At 37.1% G+C, this 12,866-nt stretch overlaps 2 long non-coding RNA genes across 13 annotated transcripts in view; one reads left to right on the forward strand and one right to left on the reverse strand.

Moving 5' to 3' along the window:
• The window catches only part of LOC141377613 (uncharacterized), a 322,793-nt gene that overhangs the window by 261,580 nt on the left and 48,347 nt on the right, over positions 1–12,866 (forward strand). The window lies entirely within an intron of this gene.
• On the reverse strand, positions 8,508–12,720 carry LOC147840941 (uncharacterized). 8 transcript variants are annotated; one of them, XR_015506982.1, is made up of 10 exons: positions 12,667–12,720; positions 12,483–12,526; positions 11,126–11,218; positions 10,887–11,049; positions 10,362–10,496; positions 10,135–10,270; positions 9,923–10,022; positions 9,603–9,771; positions 9,350–9,469; positions 8,508–8,980 (listed from the first exon to the last, which is right to left on the reverse strand). It is a non-coding gene; the product is annotated as an uncharacterized LOC147840941 (long non-coding RNA). The 8 variants fall into 8 exon arrangements; XR_015506979.1 differs by having other exon boundaries at positions 9,923–9,959; positions 10,345–10,496; XR_015506983.1 differs by having other exon boundaries at positions 9,350–9,411; positions 10,345–10,496.

The raw sequence follows: 12,866 nt of genomic DNA on the forward strand, positions 1-12,866 counted from the left end.
ATAATAATAATATCATTATTAATACCTAAATATAAATGAAAATAATAAAATACATACTATATATTGGGGGAAAGCTCTAACATCTCAGAGACCATGCCATAAAATTATATATATATATATATAATATAAGTATTTATATTCACCCAGTTTCTGTTTAACAGAGAGAAGATTTTTTTCAGCACATTTCTAACCATAATAGTTTTAATAACTCATTTCTAATAACTGATTTATTTAATCTTTGCCATGATAATAGTAAATAATATTTCAATAAATGTTTTTCAAGACATTTCTATACAGCTTAAAGTGACTTTAAAGTGATTTAAAGGCTTGCCTAGGTTAATTAGGTTAACTAGGCAGGTTAGGGTAATTAGTCAAGTTATTGTTTAATGATGGTTTGTTCGACTATCGAAAAAAATATATAGCTTAAAGGGGCTAATAATTTTGACCTTAAAATGGTTCATAAAAAATGTAAAACTGCTTTTATTCTACCCAAAATGAAACAAATAAAACTTTCTACAGTAGGAAAAATATTATAAAAATTTTCTTGCTCTGTTAAACATCATTTAGGAAAGATTTAAAAAAAGAATGAAATGGGGCCTAATAATTCAACTGTATGTATGTATGTATGTTTATATATATATATATATATATATATATATATATATATATATATATATATATATATATATATATATATATATATATATATATATATATATATATATATGTGTGTGTGTGTGTGTGTGTGAGAGATATGTGTATATATGTAATATATGTACACACGTAATATGTGTGTGTGTGTGTGTTTATATTTATGCCAATATATTATTATATATGTTAAAAAAATGATAATAAATCAATATATTGGGCGGCACAGTGGCTCAGTGGTTAGCACTGTTGCCTCACAGCAACAAGGGCACTGGTTCGAGTCCCAGCTGGGCCAGTTGCCATTTCTGTGTGGAGTTTGCATGTTCTCCCAGTATTGGCGTGGGTTTCCTCCGGGTGCTCCGGTTTCCCCCACAGTCCAAACACATGCGCTATGGGTGAATTTATCAACTAAGTTGGACCGATATGTATGCATGTAAATGTGAGAGTGTATGGGTGTTTCCCAGTACTGGGTTGCAGCTGGAAGGGCATTCGCTGTTTGAAACATATGCTGGATAAGTTGGTGGTTCTTTTCAGCTGTGACGAGCCCTGATAAATAAAGTGACTTAGCCGAAGGAAAATTAATGAATGGATGAATGAAATTAATCCATTATGTGTAAATACACTGCTGTATTTATATTTTAGAAAAAGCATCAGTCATAAAGAGCTCATCATACTATATATTTGATGATCTGTGGAAAGTTTGAAAACCTGTGGTGCACGAAACCCAATGCATTTAGCTTAAACTGGATCTCACGATGGCATTCTATTACATGATGATACCTGTTTTGTGTCATCCCTGTTCATATGCAATGAACGTCGCGCCAGACCTTGGAGCGTAGATGCATTCAGAATACATAAATCATCAGCCTGACATTTGAATGCTTCTGAGCTGCGCATGTTAATGGAATAACTTCAGAATACAAATGACTTCCATGCTTTATGTTGTATTGAAGAGTAAACTGAGGCGTTTGAGCCCAGGACAGGCACGGTTTAAAAAAAGCACATAATCTGACATGGCTATTATTAATGCAGCACACATTTTAGCTCTTTCTTGTAAGCCATTTCTTTCCCCACCATCATTTAAAGTCCACGTGAAGCAGAAACTGCTCTTTTTTCGTATTGTGAGGCAGTTCCTAGAGAAACAGAATATTAGAAAACAGTGGGTGTGACTTGTTTTGTTTTACTGCGAGCTGATTGGATGTAGTTTACTCTTCAATGATTTATGCAACTGGCCCAGAGAGGTGTCCAACCTACAGCATCTAAACACTGGGGTACCACAGGGCTCTGTTCTTGGGCCACTTCTCTTCTCCATCTACACGACATGTTTAGGACCAGTCATCCAGAAACATGGATTCTCCTACCACTGCTATGCTGATGATACCCAGCTATACCTCTCTTTTCACCCTGATGATCCCTCGGTTTCGGCTTGCATCTCAGCCTGCCTGTCAGACATTTCACACTGGATGAAAGATCATCATTTCCAGCTTAACCTCACGAAAACGGAAATGCTTGAAGTTTCTGCCAACCCGACTCTACACCATAACTTTTCAATCCAGATGGATGGGGCAACCATTACTGCATCCAAAACGGTCAAAAGCCTTGGAGTAACGATTGATGACCAACTAAACTTCTCTGACCACATTTCTAGAACTGCTCGATCGTGCAGATTCACACTCTACAACATCAGAAAGATACGACCCTTCCTATCTAAACATGGAGCTCAACTCCTTGTTCAAGCTCTTGTTCTCTCCAGACTGGACTATTGCAACTCTCTACACGCCGGGCTCCCAGCTAACTCTATCAAGCCTCTTCAGCTGCTTCAGAACGCAGCAGCACGAGTGGTCTTTAATGAACCTAAACGAGCACATGTCACTCCGCTGCTCATCCGTTTGCACTGGCTGCCAGTTGCTGCTCGCATCAAATTCAAAGCTCTGATGTTTGCTTACAAAGTGACTTCTGGCTTTGCTCCTTCTTATCTGCTCTCACTTCTGCAGATGTATGTGCCCTCCAGAAACTTGCGTTCTGTGAATGAACGTCGCCTCGTGGTTCCATCCACAAAGAGGGAAGAAATCACTTTCCCGAACTCACATTCAATCTGCCCAGTTGGTGGAATGAACTCCCTAACTGCATCAGAACAGCAGAGTCACTCGCTGTCTTCAAGAAACGACTAAAAACTCAACTATTTAGTCTCCACTTCACTTTCTAATCTGCAGTTGCCTTTCTGGCTATACCACGAACTGTACTAGAAAAAAAAAATTACTAATGCTTTCCTTCTTAGACTTTACAGACCTGAAACTTGCCTACAGCACTTATTCATTGTTGCTCGTATAGTTGTGTAAGTTGCTTCCTTGTTCTCATTTGTAGTCACTTGGATAAAAGCGTCTGCTAAATGACTAAATGTAAATGTAGTATAGTAGGCATTTCATTCAGAAAAATGGGGAAATGGCTTTTAGAAGAGTTAATACAACCTAACAGACTCCTCTTTCTCACCATGTTTGTTGTAGAGGCATGGCTAAGTATAGCTACGCCCAATACCTAAGACAGGCTTAGTCTGAGGATTATTTTTTGTTCAGATAATTTTATTGACATTTTACTCAGTAAAGAAAGTTTGAAAGTGTTTGAAAAAATCGAGTCAAATTATGTTTGCTTTAAACAGAGCCCCCCCGCCCCACTGCACCATTTCTATACAATATATTATGCACATTTATGTTTTACATCATATCATAATACATATGATATATACTGTACATTTATATTTATATCCTGTATATATATCCTTATTATATATATCCTTGATATATTATGTCTCTCTCGTATTGCTCTACATGTTGTGTGTTGTGTGGAAGCCAGGCGCAACTCTGCGCCAGACAATAGACCGACTTTGTTCTGGTCTAAAGAACAGACTATTTACAGTTTCTTAAAATAGCAACGTGCCAAAACACGCCTGCTTTTTTAGACCAGAACGCCTATGGGCGCACATATGAGCGCAAATGCATTTGCTATTTAAACAGTGTGGCGCAGCGCCTCAAAATGACCCTTGCGCCAAGCTGAAAGTAGCAAATTACAATTGCGTTAAGCCTTGCTCCACATTGTGCCGAGTGATATGATAGACAATGTCTGTTTCTAAAGTCTTGGAAGCAGACAATTGCATGAATACAAAATTAAGAAAAATAAATGTTCCATACTGCTCTTTCGTTTGCATAACATCTTGAATTTTGCTCATTATACACTTATTAACATTTGTAAAATGTTTAAATTCTAGATTCAAAGACATTATTTAAAATATGTGGCTAAGAAATACCTATTAACTTTTTTGTTGTTGTTGTTGGGGCCAGTGAAAAGTTTTGCAGGGCAAATAAAAATCCCAACCACTAGCCCGATCAGCCCTGTAGAAAAAAGTCCTTAGCGTTAAACCCTGTATTAGTACCTAAACATTTTAAGATGAACATATTTGTACTTTTTAGATACTAATATGTACCCTTGAGGTATTAATATGGACCTTGCAGGTACAAATTTGTACCTTTTGAAAAGATTTTGAGAGTGCAGGGCATATTACACTCAACAGAAGAAGTTCAGTTAATATATCACCTTTAAGCAATACAAATACAAGTGTTTAAAGAATAGAAAAAGAGACAACAATATTAATAAAATATTTCCTTTTTTCACAATAATTACAAGAACAGACCTTTTTTTCTTAATGACATGCACAGATGAATTGTTCACCACAAAGCTAGCAGTGTGAGCTAACGAAATCAGTATGGTTAGTTTTGATTCAATTTGTAACTTGTGCATTTCAGGTATGAGGGTATTGCGTGAAATGTGTGCAATGCTTCAGCAGTGTGAGCAGGTTTCCATGTTTCTCCCTCTGCGAGAACACGCTGCTGTAAATAACACATTCATGCCTGCGCCGCCTCCTCCTGCCAAGCCTCTGCAGACTCTCTCTCTCTCTGTGACGTTCTGTGTGATTAGGAGCTCTCAAAGCAAGACCGACCGGCCGTGACTTCAAAATTAGCGAGTCGCATTTCTAGAAGCTTCATTTTGCGCATCCACTTAACATTTCCAGCGTTCTTCTGCTGCTCGCATTCACAAAATGCACACTTCAAAAAGCATCTGTTACTACTCTGCAGCAAGCTCGTCTGCGCCTGTGCATTCTCCATGCAATTAAAGGAATGGAGACTGAGGCTTTCAAGTTTCAAAAAAAGCATGCAAAAGCACCATTAGAGAGTCGTAACTGTAGTCCACTGGAGCCATGGGCTGTGTTTAAAGTCTTGCGAAAGCTGATGAGAAGAACACATCGTCTTCACTGAAAACACCTACTGTAGAGATCTACACTGTAAAAAATAAATCCGTAAAATTTACGGTGAAAAAACGGCAGCTGTGGTTGCCAGTTTTTTACCGTTAAAAACACGGTACAACCGTAAAAGTAATTTCTAATTTTTATGGTAAATTATTGTATTTTATTATTTTACAGAGGTAATATGTCCATATTTTGAATGATCAACATCTATACATCTTTTGTTACACAGTTAGACATGTTAGCACACCCACATGCAGGTGGCTATGAGGAAGTTACAACATGAGCCAATGCTCATCACAATCAACTTTTCCCACAAGCAGAAAGGAGTATCAGCATATAGAAGGTGCTCAGTGTCATCCACACAGCTAATAAACACCAGTATGGTAACAGGCATAAAATTAAAGTCGTGAAATACGCATTGTTTATCAACATTAGATGTAACATAAATCTCTAATGTACATAACTGATGGGGAAACAACTAAAATGATCCATATTAATGTCAACCAAATGCATAAAAAGTGATGTGCCATGCAGGGAATTCTGGGAAAGTCAATTTACGGTTATTCGCCATGTATATTAAGGAGACATACCGTTAACCAGGTTACAGATTTTTACTGTGGCATTTTTACAGTTTTTTATCGTTGAAATCACAACCATTTTTTACAGTGTAGGATGTATTACACACTAGTTTAGCATCGTGCACTTGTGTGATTTTTTTATTTTTTTTTTGTTTTTCCTATTAAGGCCGTACTCACACTATGTACAGTTGCCTCGAACCGGGCCAAAGCACGCTTGTCCCCATTCCCGTCTCCCCCGACGGCCCGCACTCACACTACAATCTAGCCAGGGCACGCTTACGTCATCGCTGCTGCATTGTTCAGTGAGAAGCGCTCTCGCTCAGCACAGTGGAGAGTTCTCTAGTTGTATAGTTTCAGTCATTTGATATGCAGTGACATGCAGTCAAATATTTCACCAAACTGTCCTTAGGGATGCGGTGACACGCAGTCAGATATTTCCCCGAACAGATCCGCCACTTTTGGCGCTCATAAACAATCATAAAGCTCTCGTGCTGCAGGAATGAGGAGGTTTGCTGAAAGTGCACAGCTGTCATGCAGTGAGGGGTTTGCGTATTTAATAATCTACAGCAGTTTGCGTTCACTGAACAGTAAGAACAAAAAAGTCCTAAAAGTCACGTCTCGCTTTCAGTTTCGGACTTTGGCGTGTGCCCAAAGCCCAAGTGAACCGCGCTCAGGAGCCCGATTCAGCTCACCCACACTTCTCAAACGATCCGGGAAATGGGCCTGGGCACGGTTCGGATAGCATAGTGTGAGTACGCCCTACGAGTAGTTGTTCAGGGTGTGTTGTGGTGAAGACTTTTGTATCCTAAGGCCTTGATCACACTGAACGTGCTTTTTGTTTTAAGAGGCGCCATTTTTTAATGGCTTTCTAATCACCGTGAGCTTTTCGTGCACTGCTTTTTGTTGCATTCACACAATCTTTGAGATAATCTACTTTGTAAAAGCGCTGTAGAAATAAAGGTGAATTGGAAATTGAATTCTATGTGTCTGCAGTTGAAAAAAGTTAACAATGAGTGGGAAAAGCATGCTGTCAGTCACATATTTTTGCTTTCTCCAATCAAATGCAAGCAGAGGCAGGGCTTCCGTTGAGGAGACAGCAGTGTTTGGTTTGTCAAGACCATTCTTTCACACCTGTGGATCCCTGTTTCAGAACAAATGAATAGATTAAAATTTTGACAATGTTGCTCTTTGTTCTTGGTGCGGTTCGCTTTCACCCGGCAAAGTTTCTAAACAGACCAAAATAGTTCAAACGCGTCACGTGCGAGTGAACTCTCCTCACATTGGTCAGAGGCTCAGGGTTTATTTTTATCCTGCTCAGCTGTCATGTGTCCCTATTTTAATTTATAATGATGAACGATGAGACATAAGCAAAAAGCTGAGCTTTAATTTTAAATGGTGACGCCCACAGACATCATCACCAGATATAAATCACATGTAAGACTTTCTCATACATTTATGCATTATAGGCTTTACATTAGAGCAGGATGGCCAACCCTGTTCCTGGAGAGCCACCTTCCTGCAGATTTCAGTTGCAACCCATATCAAACTCACCTGAACCAATTAATTAGGACCTGAACACCACGTGATAATTACAGGCAGGTGTGTTCAGGGCCGGAGTTGGACACCTTTTCAGCCCTGGAGTTTCAAGCCTCAGACCGGCCCACCTCAGTTCACGACTGACTATATTAAAATAAGGTCATTTCCAAATCAATTTCTAATGACACTATCCCGTCTTTTTTTGAGAAAACAGCTGCTTTAGAACTTCAAATGTTCAACAACCCTAACAGTATTATATGTCTAAACAATAAAAATGAAAACAATAAGTTACTCTGTCGAGGATCGAACCCGGGTCTGCAGCATCTTATTCTAATGTGCTAACCGCTGGACCACAATAGCTGCGATCAGAAAGGAGACACAACTGAGTTTTATAATTATTAAAATAGATGAAAAGAGAAGAGTTGCGGTAAAATAATGAATAAAAAGGCTGTGGTCAAGTAAATAAATAAATTTGAAAAGTGTGACTGCTGAGAGCAACAGATTCTGCAGCTAGGGACACCGGCCCTCGCGGCCAATAAACGGACCGGCCCACCGGGAATTCTCCCGGTCCTCCCGATTAGCCAATCCGGGCCTGGGTGTGTTTGATATGGGTAGCAACTGAAATCTGCAGGAAGGTTGATCTCCAGGAACAGGGTTGGCCACCCCTGCATTAGAGAAATAATAGATAAACTAAGACTGCATTTCTTCAATTTTCCTAATGGATAAACAGCTCTCATTAATGTTTCAGCATTGGGATTGGAACTAAAATATGCAGGACACAGGCTCTCCAGGACAGAGTTAGGACAACTTTGGGCTAAATATAAATAGAGAATTATGAGTTTGGCAGGATGCCATTCCTATCGGTAAATTGGCTTCATGTCGAAAACGAAAAGAAAAGCATGCTGAAATATAAACGAGAGCTGTTTATCCGGTAAGAAAATTGACTGAACTGCAGTCTTGGTTTATCTGTTGTTTCTCTCTATAATGTACCCTTAATATAGCCGTATTACATATCCACAATACACTGATATAGCCTGGTTCATTAGTTTGTTGTAGGGTTCACAGCAAATTTTGAAGTGTTAATTTCACTCTCAAAGTGTGAAAATTAACACTTCTTTAGTGTTTATATAGGTCCACACTAAATAGAGTTAAATTTACACTTGAAAAAGAGTAAATTATTTTACACTTGCTTAGTGTTAAAAAAAAGCACTGCTAGTGTTGACTTTAACTCTATGTTTTCCACTCGCTTTCCCTATTTGCATAAAGTAAATATGTTAAAACTACACTCGCAGTGTTAATAGCTTAACACTAAGAGTGTTCATCTTAACACTAATAATATAGTGCTCATACATACCTAGGTTGATATTTAAATGTATTTTTAATTATATAGATTGTTTACTGCATTACAGGACAGTTTGCATTGATCAGTTAAAAAAAAGTCAGAACAGTTTACCAGTTTCAACTTTTATTTTTAACAATGCATCTTATACGAAAAGTTAAACCAACATAAAATGTACAGCATTTTCAGTATCAAAAACTGTGAGAGTCTTAAAGAGGTGCTGCTTGCTTGCAAGCTGACAACACCAACACATTATTGTAAAAGAAACATTTAGTGTAAAAGCTTTGCACGCAGTTTCTTTACCCTGGATGACTCACTGGTAGGTCCAACATCGATGTTGTAGACTGTAGTCTGCAGAAAGGTAAAGATGTAGACAAGGGCTTCCTCGTACGTCAAGTTAAACACATAGTCTTTAAAGAGTTCATCAACAGCAGTCAAGGACCTGGTTGCTGCACAAGAGACGAGATGTTTGTCCATAACCACATAGAAATGGTCAATCCTCCCCTTGATCCTTCCTGATCTTAGGAGATATCGCTGTTGGCCCTTCCTCTCACTGAGATGGTCTTCAATGCTGGTGCAAGACTGCAAAAAAACAGCCAAAAATATGTCATTAAATGCAGGAAACCAATTAGGAAACTTACAATTTTGTTAATGAAAACACAAAAAATAACAAAACCACCTTTACCCAAAGTGCAAAAATAAAATGTGTTCATGTCATTCATTGTGTAGTGTGACAGGGAAAAGAATTACCACAAAAATATGTTTATATATTTTTTTAATAAACCCTCATTTCATCCAAGATGTAACGTACATTCTTCAACAGCATTCAACTGAATGTATTGGCTTTTGAAAAAAAAAGTTTCAAAAGGTACATTTTATAGCTTCGCATAATGGTCTTAACAACCTTAATAATAACAATGAAAAGACTTTCGAAAATATTGTGAGTTTTACCTTATGGAAATGCACAAGTCTTTCAAAGGCCTCTGTTGAACTGATCTTAGTCATCTTTCTCTCTGAAGGAGGAGGTAGGAGATGCAGAAGGAGTAGGACAGATGACATTATTATCCCAGTCTGAATGAATGACGATAAAAAAAGTCATACGTATTAATATTAAAATGAAGCAAGCCCACATTCACACTTATAGCTCACAAATACAAAAGAAACCAAAGCAAATTTCAAACTACAAAATCCTTAGAAATCGTACCATTTTCAGATTCTTGTCCTTCTGCTGAATTAATAAGACAATGAAGTCTGGCAGTTGAAGTTAGAGATTTCGCCTCATTGACGATCCTGTGCTTAAATGCGGTCTCCCACCTCTAAAGCAACTTGTTGGATGTTTCAGCATTGAACAGGAGACCAAAGTCTTAAATAATCTAAGAAAGAAGCATATTAGATTTATTACAAACGGTTCCCTTTTCTGGATCCTAAAAATGTTCCTGTAATATAGATAAGAAATATTTAAAAAATGCCAGTTACATTAAAAAGACTGACTGTATGATACAAATAAAAATAAAAAACATAAACCTTTAAACCAGGGGTGTCGGAAAATGGGTCTCTCAGGCTGGGAAAAAGAGAAATAATGTCCAAAGCATAAGTCTCCCGTTGCTTGCACATGGGGATTCTCCTAACAATCAGTAAAATATTTGATTAAAGACAGTACTTAACTTTTTACTTTTTTTTTTTTTGGTTTAAAAAAAAATCTTTGCTTTTCTTGCATATATTTAATGAAATCTTACCCATGAATCTTTCATGTGATTGACGACAATATTAACCAGCTGCCGTCTAGTGCTGTGGCCCTTAAGTTTTTGTGACCTTGTATTCATCAAGTACGTCATCAACACCAGATTGCTTTCCCAATGCATCTTAAACAATCTGATAAAGTGACCAGAAAAAAGGTTATAATTAAAATAATAAAATTAACCATAACAAACAACATATGCATATACCTGTTTTGCCCTTTTACCATCTACTATCAAGCAGCTCTTAGTCCTTGTCAATTGATTCTGCATTGTTCGTTCTGGGTCTTCATGATCCGTTAGAGAGAGTGAAACTGTATCAGTACATGTGCTGGCTGTTGATGATCTTGTGGGTGAAATCACTGATGGAGAAATGGAAAACATTATTATTAACCTTTACGTTATATTTTCTTTAGTTTACAATAAATTTATCTTATATTTCAACTTAATTTAAAACAATGCTTTACTAATAGCTTTTACTATACACCATCATCCTCAATGTTTTTCTACACTGTGGTTTTGACAGACTATTTTGATCAACCTTTCATCACTGGGCATCACATGAACTTAAGCTAAACGAACACCTGGCAATGGTCAAGAAACATATAAAAACTCTTTATTTCTATATACACTCCACTGTTCAGTAAGCTCTTCTATGAATTTCTTCTTTTTACTTAATTCTAACTGTTTTGACTTATACTACTGTAAAACAGAGGCATTTTAAACTGTCCGAATATTTATTGAATAATTACCCTCAGGCAGGCCAGCAGAAATATTTTCTTCCAAACATATAAGTCAAGCATAAATGTGGACTGCTGTCCATTAACTCTTGGAAGATGTCCTCTTTTACATTAGTGTCATTGTCATTAAAAACTTGAAGATCTGCAGTTGTTGATAATCCAAATTTGCTTTTCACTGAAAAAAAAAACAGACTCAGGAAATGGTTATGACTTTAGTGAGCACAACTCTGACCAGCACAATCTTAACTTACCTTCACTGCGAAAACATTGAAATGTAAAATCAGTAAGCAATTTTACATATTTTTTCACTCCTTGATATAGAACTTTCACCAACATGATGGAAGCTGTTGAAAAATACACAATATATCACTTTATTATTAACAAGAATCCATCACAAACTTGACATAGTACAATTAAATCAAGTTAATTTATTCATTTCCATGTTAAGGTGATACAGAACCGGATGTTATTATGAATAGTACATATAAATAAAAAAAACACATTATGTTTTTCTTTTTCTAAAAATAGCTATATTTATTACGGTTTTTTTTTGTTTTTTTATTATTATGGAGGATTCTAAATACCAATTTCTAAATAGTATTGTTAGCAAGACGTAGGCTATGGGAAAATTACACTTGTATAAAAGCACATTACAGATAAAAAAAAAACACTTTTTTTGTCACATTACACATTAATGAAAGATCTTCAAAAGTTAAGAGTATGTACAGTTCTATCTAAGCCAGCTCTTCATGCAATGCAATTGAACAGCACTTCAATATTAAATAAATAACGTTACTATTCGACTACTACCTTAGAGTCAACAATGAAATTTGCTAGGTAAACAATGGCAATAACAGTCTGCTTGGGTTCGTCTCTTCTGAGCTTAGCATTTTTCGGTCGTTGTCAGTGGAGCTCAGCTCCACTTATAGGGAACACGTTACTCGATTCGCGCTCATCAGTTCTTTTCACAGCAGTTCCGTCTGTTACAGTTACCGAATAAGTCGAAACTCAACATATTTTTGAGTGAAACTGAGAGTCAGACAGGTTATAAAGTAAGCCATTTTAAGAATTGGTGCTTACCGGAGAAGCGAACCGTTTCAAATGATTCAGTTCAATAAAGTGAACTGGTTCGATTGATACACTGAAAAGAACCGGTTAAAGAAGAATCATTTCTGAACTGGCTATCCCTTCATGTCAACAAGCACGGCTAACTTTTACAACGAATGTATTTTGCGTCTGTTTTTAACGTATTATGAAAAGCTGGTCTGTACCTGTACACTTGAATCGTATAACGTTATTCACTGTTTAAAAGCACCGATGAAAGCGAGAACAGGCAGCCCGCGACTCCTTGCTGCTCGCGCCACAAATCAATCGCACTGAACAGTGAACATTATAGATAACGTTAGATTACACACAAAGCTAGGTTACAGTTCAGCTAACGTTAAGTACTGACAGCTGCTGCTTTGTAGATATTTAAAACAAATAAACAGTTTAAACAATTCAAACGTTTGCATGAGTACTGCCTATTTCTCATAATAGGCTCGAACTGAACCCGATTCAAATATAGGAACTCCTTAAAACTGTTAACTGTAAAATGTTTAAAGTTACCTTTATTTTCCCGCTAAAGCAGCTTGTCTCGCGGCTCCAGATGTCTGTCGTGTATAAATTTACAAGTGGTTAGAACTTGAAATCTCGGTTAGAATATTTACAAATATTAATTTAACATTGAGAAACATAAAGCATGTAAAAATGTATTGAATATTTGTGGTTAAATAAGTAATATGACAGTTACCTGTTTGAATGCTCTCCATGTGCCATCCGCCATTAATCAAAGAGGAAGTAAGGTGAAGCGACCGGAAATGGAAACAACTAGTTTTTAGTGTTAACTATGTTAACTCGCAGTATTAACCCTTACTCTGACCACAAGGGTACACTGCAGGTGTTTATGTCACGTAAATTAACACCACAAATAACACTTTTTAACTCAAAAAA

The sequence above is a fragment of the Danio rerio genome, chromosome 14 (genome assembly GCF_052040795.2).
Source record: "Danio rerio strain M-AB ecotype USA chromosome 14, GRCz13ab, whole genome shotgun sequence".
Classification (NCBI taxonomy): domain Eukaryota; kingdom Metazoa; phylum Chordata; class Actinopteri; order Cypriniformes; family Danionidae; genus Danio; species Danio rerio.